Source organism: Ochotona curzoniae, unplaced genomic scaffold, assembly GCF_017591425.1.
Source record: "Ochotona curzoniae isolate NIBS_2020 unplaced genomic scaffold, NIBS_Ocur_1.0 contig_3190, whole genome shotgun sequence".
Lineage (NCBI taxonomy): Eukaryota > Metazoa > Chordata > Mammalia > Lagomorpha > Ochotonidae > Ochotona > Ochotona curzoniae.
In genome coordinates, this window is record NW_024465751.1 from 11,958,098 (window position 1) to 11,967,957 (window position 9,860).

The following is a 9,860-nucleotide window of genomic DNA, read 5'->3' on the forward strand; positions in this document are numbered from 1 at the left end:
CAAAGCTTCGGGAACCTGCACCCGCGTGGGAGACCCGGAAGAGGCTCCTGGCTTCGGACCGGCATAGTATCGGCCCGTTGTGCTCACTTGGGGAGTGAATTATCGGATGGAAGATCTTCCTCTCTGTCTCTCCTCTCTGTATATCCGCCTTTCCAATGAAAAAATAATAAAAATAAATCTTTAAAAAAAAAAAGAAATGAAAGACTAATTTTTACAATAATCAAACTTAACATACTGATAGACAAAAAAAAACCCCTCAGTAAAAGCAGGAAATACTTGAGAAAATTCAAAATCCATTCATAGTTATTAAAAAAAAAAAAGAAAGAAGACATGGGGGTAAGCATTTGGCACAAAAGGTGAGACACCGCTCGGGAAACCTCCAACCGGCTTGTGGAGTTACTCTGGAGTACCTGGTTTGAGTTATGCCGCTTCTGATCTAGTTTCCTGCAAGGGCACACCTTGGGGGCGATGATGCAAGTGCTAGCATCCTGTCGTGCAAGTGAAGACCTGGAGCGAGCCTCAGCCTCCTGCCTTCTGACTGGCTAAGCCCTGCCTATCCTGCACCTTTGAGGAGTAAAATCGTGAAAGGAAGATCTGTGTGCTATCTTGCTTTCTCTCAAGTAAAGTGTGCAAATGCTTTATAATTTTTGTGAAAAAAATAATCTCAGAAACTTAAACAAGACTGCTTCAGTCTGAGTATAATGGTTCAATCAGCTAATTTTTCCACCTCTTGCACATTCCAGGATCCCATATGGGTGCCAGTTCTAATTCTAGCTGCTGTACTTCCCATCCAGCTCTCTGCTTGTGGCCTGGGAAAGCACTAGAGGACAGCCCAAGACCTTGGGGCCCTGCACCCGCGTGGGAGACCAGGAAGAGGCTCCGGGCTCCTGGCTTCAAACTGGCTCAGCTCTGCCTGTGGCAGCTGCTTGGGGAGTGAATCAGCGAATGGAAGATCTTTCTCTCTGCCTTTCCTCCTCTCTGTGTATCTGACTTTTCAATAAAAATAACAAAATAAAATCCTTACCAAAAAAAAAAAGTAGCCTCCCCAAAAGTATCAAGTCCTCTTGGCTTTGTGATTGAATACTACAAAAAATATAAATAATGTCAATGCTTTTAAAATGGGCAGCAAGTACACAAAGAGAAACTTTCCGTTATTTTTAGAAAGCCAGCAAAATAATACTGGTATCAATATTTTCCTTAGCATAATAAAACAAAACTCATGTCACTCAATAATCTTGCTTACTATTATTGGAACAGTCGCTAATCTGAATACCATATTAGCAAGCAGAACTAGGAGGAATGCCAGCTTGTAAGTGGCATTTTAGCCCAATGTGCCAAAACGCTGGATCTACACGCTGCTTTTAACAAGGCAAAGTTGAGAATCAAATTCAGAGATTTTTGCTTAAGGGGAAAAGTCAAGAAGGAAAACTACCATGACAGGATAAGAAGCGAATGAGAAGCTGGAGGGAAAACAACGAAGAGGATGAAGAGGTACAGAAAAAAAAAGTAGGAAATAAATTACTGTAAATGCAAAATAATTCACAATACCCTCCCATTCCAGATGTGAGACAATGTCATCTGGATCAGCGCAGCTGGTCTGGGAACTGTCATTGCTATACAGTAAAATTACGAGTTTATGCCACAGTCAGTCAACACACTGCCTTATCAGGAATGCTTTGCTATGGAAAACATCTCAGCTAAACCAACAGTGTGCATACACAGTGCGCACTAGTGACATATTTCAGTTACATCTTGGCACAGTTTCATCTCTTCAAGGACAGGTGTCAGCCCGTGGGTGGGCACAAGCTGGCAGTAGCAGCACGCTGCAAGCTTTATTCAGCAGATCTCCAAGAGGCTGCACGTATCCCTCATCCCTTCACAGCCCTCCTGCTCACTTTATGGCCTTCCCTGTTTTGACCTCCTGGATTCTGAGCACTATAATCTAGCTCACTAACCCACATGCAAAAAATGTTCAACTCACATAATAGGAAAGCAATGAATGCTGACTGATCGGATGGCCAGTAATAATCAAAGTTACCTATACAGGTCTCTGCCACCGAACTACACTGTTGGCATTTGGCAAACTGAAACGATGCTTCAAGTTTGCAGAAATTCTGTCATTTATGCACTCTAGTGCAAAGCTCAGAAGAAAGGAACCATTCCCCCTCAATGGCATGCAGCTACCCAGAAAAGCCACCCTTCTCTGATTTACATAAAGACCCTGTTTGATTATTATCCACATGTAACAGTCTTGACTGCAAATTAGCCTCAGAAATGCAGCTGCTTCAACAGCTATAAATTCTATGGAATTCTACAGATACAAAGACAGATCGATCCCCAAAAGTAGGGTAAACTGGAATGACAGTTCCTTGGCACAGGAATGTTCCCTCACCTATCTCCTTTCTTATTCCTTAAGGGTTGGCACTGTTCCTCTATCAAAGAAATTGAGGCTTATTTATAACAAAATTACTCCAGTAATCAGAATAATGGCTGCATGCACATCTTATCATGGATTTCCTGCCATTCAGGAAGGCTCCTCTAATCCCCCCAGAGGCAGGTGCTCTTCCTCTGGTTCCAACAGAGGTGATCTCCGTTGGCCATCTCTGCGGCTTGCTATCTGTACTCCTAATCACCAATGTTATTCTCGTAAATTTTGAATGCTTGCACATGGCCAGTACATTGCAAGTGACAGAGTTGGAAAGCAGAAGAGAACAGAAAAAAAAACTCAAGGTAAAACATGTTATTCATACATAAGTCAAGGTGCTTTGACAAAGCAGAGACAGAAAGCATCCAGGAATAAATCCTCACCCAATAAAAATCACAAGCATCCTTGGATGTGAACACACCCTAAGACATTCTGATGGGCTTGGCAAGTCCCATCCAATCTTTAGACAAAATTTTTATATGTAACTAAGATAATTTCTGGGAGAAAAAGGCATTAAATACTATTCATTAAATTCAAACTTAGAAAAGCCTGCCAACGTAGCTTCAACAAAGGCACATGGGCAGAAAAGCATAATAAGATTCTGCATCGGAAAAAAAATCCCTGCACAGAGATGTTTGATGTAGTAGCTAAGATGCTAGCTACCTGGTGGTCTGCATCCCATACCTGCAGTGTCTGCATTTGTGTCCCATTCTGCTTCTGATTCCAACTTTCTGCTAATGAGCACATCGGAAAGCAGAGTTCATGGTCTAAGTCTCCATGTGGAAGACAGGTTGAATTCCAAGCTCCCAGCTTCCACCTGGCCCAGCCCTGGCTACAGCAAGCACTTGGGAGTGAACCTGAAGACAGAAGAGGTCTCCCAAGTCAATTACTAAGTCAATAAGTCTTTTATAAAAGATATTCCAAATTCCATAAAGATTCTGATTATGTATCTGTCACTTGCCTTTATCAGCTTGGACAAGTGCACTGCCCTCCCTGACATTCCCTGACCTTCCTAACTAAAGAAGGAATGATATTTACTTCCCCGGGTGATTGGAAGTTTCCGCATGTTTCTCAAGGCAAAAGGCACAGATACCTGATAATAGTTAATAAACACTCCGATACTCCAAGTCCCCTCCCCCTGCTCTGTCCCGCTCTCCTCCTCATCAAACCCCACTGACACATGCCACATTTCAGTCTACATCGACAGCTCTGTGTATCTTGAAGAATAGCTGTATCTCTGATGCTTTTATTTACTTATAGAAGAAATAGAGAATGATTGCCTGGCAGTGAATCTGCCAAGGGGAAAAAAAATACCCTTGTCTCATTCTTTGAAAATTTCTTTCTCCCTAACCTGTGCAGCAAATTCCCCAAGGGGACTGCTAATGTCACAATCCCAGATAACTTGTTAGCTCAGTGGGGCCCGAACTCCACCATCCTCAGCCTGCACCAACTCAGGAAGGCCCCTGTGCTTTGAAGGAATCATCAGTTACATGTGAAACCCAGGAACACAGCGTTCATTTGACTGGGCTTGGATAAAAGGGACTGAAAATGGAACCCAGAGTGACATCACTGTAGATACTGCCAACTGAACACAGACAAAAGTTCTTCCTGCTTGAACTTCACGACCCCAGGAAATACTCGCAGGCCAGAGGGAGAGTAACCCACCAGAAGGGGGGTCGTTTAAGGGGCTTAGAGCGTGTCTTTAGTGACCCTGAAATCATAGTTTTCTCAGGCATTCTCAATGGCAGCCTGGCTGGTTTTAAAAACCAAGCCATGTTTGGAACGCCCTTAGAGATGTCCAATATCCTGTGCTGGACAGTTAGCAGAGGAGAGGGCCAGAGAACTCCACCCTTAATCCTGAAGCCTGGAACCCCTCCAAAGCTGCTCCAGGAATCCCGAAGGGTTCCAAGGAGTCCTGGCTCTGGACGTTCACAGGAGGCCTCACTAGCGTGTTTCGTGTGCTGACGAAGGGGCCTGCGGGAGGTCAGGGCTGCAGTAGAGGTGGAGGTCTTCTCTGGCTCAGGGTTCCTCCAGCAGATGCTGGGCTGACTCTAAGAGCAAACAGGTGTGCTGTGCATTAGGGACGAACCTTGCCTGCGGTTCTCTTGGAGAAAAAGCCTGTTGCAAAAAACTGCAAGCTGCCAGACCCTGAGAGACTGCCTGGCAACTTTGGGGGTGGGGAAACGGGACATTACTTAAGTAGATTTCTTTGCAGGGCAGGGGCGTACTAAAATATTCTAGACTGCTGTGTGTCTACTCAAAGCACTGAATTGTACCTTGCAGGTATAAAATATGTGAATTACATCAACAAATCTTTTTTAAAAAAGAATAAATACAACTACGCTGCAATCACTCCTGATGAACAGGTCATTGGTTCCAGGTGAGATGATCCTGGTCACCTTTTTGAACAAATATCCAAACGTTACTCATTAATTCATTCATCTATTCGTACACACACAGACTTCAAATTTCCCAGCGAGTTCTCTGCATGCAAAACCGGGCCATCTTCTCAGAACCACAGGCCTCCTGACCGCACCCAGACTGGGAAGGGCCTCAGGTCGCCTGGCACGGAACGGCTACTGCAATCTCCAGCCCTCTGTGGATGAGCTGCCAGATCTTAACAAGCGCGAGACAGGAAATCTGCTATCCACAAAGCTACTCGCGTCTTACTCCGACAATTTCTTAACCCTGCCCTTTTACCCCTAATTCTAGCCCCTTTAGCCCGTGCCAGCGACGGACTCTCCAAAACATTGCTAAAGGCTTTGCAAACTTCTAGAAGGAAAAGGGAAATCAAGACACACACACACACGAAAGCTGCACACTCCCTTCCCTGGACCCTTTCATTTCCTCGGGACAGTGTAAAACCCCAGACCAGCAAACCTGAGCTCACAGGACGCTCCGCCTACAGAAGTCTGAGCCCAGCTCCAGGATCCGAATGTCTGCGTTGCAGCACCTGTGGGCAGCCTCAGGTCCTGGCACAAGCCCGCGGGTGCCGACAAGACCCTCAACTCGGGGTGCCTGTGCTACGGAGCCCAACGCAGTTTTGTTATTTGCTGGTCAGCCCCAGCGAAGCGCCCTAGCCGCACTCCAGAGAGAACATGCCGCAGGGTTAGGGATAGAAAAGCTCAGGTGGAGAGAATTGGCCAACATCCCCAGCTGGGAAGATCATCCCAAACCTTCACAGCTGAAACGTGCTGCTAAGCTTCCAGGCGAGGAGGCACGGAGGCGAACCCCTGACTTTTACTACTCCCCGTCGGTGCGCCCTGCCTGGTTGCTCTCCTTAGCGTCCAGCGCTGGACCCTCGGCTGCCCACATACAAGGCCGATCAGCTCAATCCTTCCCTCGTTATCTCAATGAACTGCTCTCCCCAACTCTTCAAATACAAGCTAAACTCCGCTCTCTACCCACACCGGTTCGCTTAAAACAAATTCCTAAACCTCTCAACCCTCGCCAATCTCCCCTGCAACCCCCAGCCAAACCCAGCTTCTTCCCACCTTAGCCCGGCTTCCAAGCGCCAGTAAAGCCCTTGGGAGCACCACTTAGGATCTGCACAGTCACCGCCTTCACGCACAGAGGCGTCCGGGCGCACCTGCCCGTCTCACCCCCAAGTCCCGGGTCCGTCCCAGGAGCGCACCTGTAGATAAAGTGCGAGTGATTACGAGGAGTCTACAGGTGTTTCGCTCTCCACTTTTCCTTCCTCAGAAGCAGCCTTGTCGAAGCTGAACCAAAGCGGTGCAGGAAAAGACAGACGCACCTACCTGTGCAGTGCGTTGCCCCCGTGCAGTCCGGATTGGGTGTCTCTCCGCACCTGGGGAAGATGCGAGCTTCGCCCCGAGCGGTTCTCAGAGGCTTACCGCCGTCGCCGGCTTCACTCCTCCAAGGGCGGAGTCTCTGCTTCTCCTTCGCCCTCTCGCACTCCCTCTCCTCCTCCTGCTCCCACGGCCCGCTGCCCACGGCCGTGCGGCAGCCTCTCCAAGACTGCTCACCCCGACCGCCCAGGACCAGATAAGAAGGAAGGCAGGCCCGCGGGCGGCCAATTATAGGGCGGAAAGTGGCCTGAGGGCGGGAAGGGAGAGGGGGTAGGCAGGCCTAAGGCCCTAAGGCTCCCCCTCCACTTTCCCCCTCCTCCGGTCCCTCATCCCCGCCCAAAGGGCGATGCTTAGGAGTCTGTCCGCGCCTCCCCCGAGCGCACTCCCACCGGACACCTGGCTGCAGCCCGGTGCAGCAAGGGTCCTGGTGACCTGGGGGAGAGGATCTCCATCCCTCCTGTTTTCAGTTGCTTTATGCCCACCACCCCCATCCATCCTCAAACACCAACGCAACCTTCCCTCCGTGGAAGGCCCTGCGCGCCACGTTTGGCCCTGTGCTGGACCGCACCCGCTGTAAGGACCCTCTTGGCTCCCCCTCTCCCCCCAGCTCCCCTCCCCGCCACGGCCGGGGCTATAAACGCCCGCAGCAGCACTGTGTAAACTTTGGAGCACAGGAGAAGCACCTGCGGTTTGAAGTGGACCCTTTGGTGGGATGTGGAAGCGCGAAGCTGGATGGCTTCCCGCATTTGGACTTCGCACCTGCGGAGTCACCGCCCGCAGATTCGGGCTGTGCGGGGCTAGGTGGAAGCCGGGGATTGCCCTTATCCAACATCTCAGGGGCCCCGATCCACGCAAGCCCCCCCTTTGGAGGGGACTCTGCTCTGGAGGAGGGAGGGAGGAGCCGTCAGGACCCCGCGCGGGGTCTCCAAGGTCCTGAGCTCTTAGATCTGGATCATATTTCCACCTCTTTTAGAACCTTGTAAAGGAACACCCCCACTCCACCACCACCCCGCCGCCGCCGCCCTAGTTTCACAATTTAGCCCGTTTGGGGGGTGCGGCATCGACAGTAAGAATTCGGCGAGCTCACGCGTTTTGTGAGAAAGTTTCTAGCCTTCAAAGCAGACTGTCCCACCGCCGCCCAAAGCAGGCGATGGGGACCAGAGCGAAGGTGAGGGCGCCAGGGCCCTTCCTCCTCCTGCACCGCTGAGAATCCAGGAAGGGGACCTCAGAGCCACGTTGGAAACCATTAGGGCGGGTGGCCCGGCAGGGAGGGAGAGGTCCCCGCCAACATCCCGGCTGCTGCACGCCGCCTCCTCTGCGTGCCAGGGGTGTGCGTGGTGTTCGCAGCAGCCGACGCTCCGCACTTGCAGCTCGGCCCTACGGTTGTCTACAAGGCCTGCTTCGGACCTCACCACTGGCCGGGTGGTCTTGGTGGGAGTTGGCCTCGGCTTGGCTTCAGGGCGCGCCCGCAACCTGGCGCCGCTCGGCCTCTGCACTTCACGGAACGCGCTCGTCTGGCTCCAGCCAGTCAGCACAGATTCCCAGTGCTACGGCTCTGGGCGCAGAGCGGCAAGGGAGGGAGCGCCATCTGGTGTCCACATGGGGCGGAAACTGCGAAGAGCCCGTCATCGTAAATTGACACCTAAGAATGCCTCAAAGCAACCTTTCCATTTTGCTTCCATCCGCCTTCCTCTGCCCTCAAACCAGTCCTTTTATCCTCATAGTCTCTCCCCCCATTTTCACTAATACAATTTTCACTTATGTTTATTTTGACCAGCATGTAACTGAGCAACATTAAGCCTTTCTTTTCATTCTCTTGGGGCAAGCAGTTATGTAAGTTTCTAGATGAAACTGCTAGAAATGTAAGGTTTTTTTGATTACAAAAAAACTGGGAATGAAAGATTTCCAGAAGATTTTTCAATGTAAAAAGGTGTACAAAAATATCCAGATACAAATAGGCATGTTTGTTTCAAAAATGACAAATGATAGTGTACATTGATGTGGTTATCACATGAAATATTAATTTCAGATATTCTAACTTGCCTTCACAGTGTTCAGCTTTGGACTTCTTGCCGTACCCCTTAGGTGTGGATCGGCTTTAATTGTTGTTGAAGCAGAGTAGCTGCTTGCAATCAGCTCCCCATTAGTCTCAGTTGTGTGTGAATGTCCAGCCCTTTTGATAGGGCTTTCCTTCCAGCTGCTGTTTAAAGTCAGCCCTTAGTGCTTGGTACAGTGTGGAGAGCTGAGTCATACAACAGACCGGAAGACCCCCATCCACCAAGAGGCCCCTCCTTGAATCTGGTGAGAGAGAGAGAGGACTATCTAGGACCCTTTCCAAAAATAAACAGAGGTTCCAGCATGCCACAGTAATTGATTGTTGGGTCCTACAACTCTACCCTAGAGTCCCATCCAGAGCTTGTGCTGCGCTTATAGCCCCCTTCCTCTGTGTACACACATACACACTCGGGGACCTCACCCTCAAGCCCCTTGGCCATGGCAGTACTCTCCGAAGAAGTCCTTCTGGAGGATTCCCTCTTCGTCTACCAATGACGTGCCATTGGCATTTGGGGCATGACAGCATGACTAACCTAGATTTCATAAAAATATTTGGTATCTCTGGCCCCATCAGCCAAATCCATATAACACCACTCCTCCTGTTCATTATGAACAGTTAGAATGACAGCAATTTCTTGGATGCTATAGCAAACCAGTTTCCAAATGAGGGAGTTATGTATAGTCCTACTCCAAGCCCTCTATAATAATCAGCTGTGGCCCCTGCGCCCACCCCCCTCCCCCCACAAAAGCGGACCTGCATCAGTAAGCAGACACTAGCTGACAATATGCCATGGACCAATCCCCTGCTCCCTGTTCCCTTGCCCGTGCCTCCATGGTCCCTTCTGATTGACCGGGGACCCTGTCAGACCAGCCGTTGAGTACTCAGCCCAAAATAACAGCTCTGGATTCATTTAGGAAATTGACTGCACTTCATTGGATGCAGTTGTTGGAGAGGGAAGTTATTATTCAAGGTGCCCTGTTTTTACCTGTTCAAATGTAACCAAAAACTCTAACCCAAGCAGACCAAATACTCTCTCTGAAATGTATTAAGGGCTGTGACACACAAAAATACCTCATTTTTACCTAAATTCATCCTAATGAAGATATCGGAACCATCCCTTATCCCCCAGACATAGCTCACAGCCAGCAGGAACACAGAGGGACAGCTTGCACCATCAGACCTGTTAACTGCTCCCCACTGGTTATTCATTGCTGTTATCCCACAGCTCTGAATGGCCCATCCACTATCGCCATCCTGGACCTGCAACTCCAAGTGTTCCTTTGATTCAGTGACTGAAAGTTGACCAATGAGCAGCTGATGGCCTCAAAGCCCCTGCTCAAGTGTGGCTCCTGGCATCCTTCCTACCCTTTGTGATTGTGCTGTCCTTGTACCACCCTGGCTGTAGAAGCTCTCGTACCCCAGCCCTGCCCAGAGCCCCAAATATCTCATCCCTGTTCTTTTATCTCTGCCTCAGTTTCACGATAAATCCCATTTGTGCCAGACTTGATTTCCTTTCCTGTTAACAAAAGAACTTCAACCAAGCCGAGCTTTAATTCACCAATCCAGAAGC

The 9,860-nt window shown here is 49.4% G+C and overlaps 1 protein-coding gene across 1 annotated transcript in view; it reads right to left on the reverse strand.

Moving 5' to 3' along the window:
- The window catches only part of COL14A1 (collagen type XIV alpha 1 chain), a 197,424-nt gene extending 191,155 nt beyond the window's left edge, over positions 1–6,269 (reverse strand). The window contains exon 1 of the mRNA XM_040979368.1: positions 6,184–6,269. The gene's annotated coding sequence lies outside the window, so the exon portion shown is untranslated. The remainder of the gene's footprint in view (positions 1–6,183) is intronic.
- Between the last annotated feature and the right edge of the window lie 3,591 nt (positions 6,270–9,860).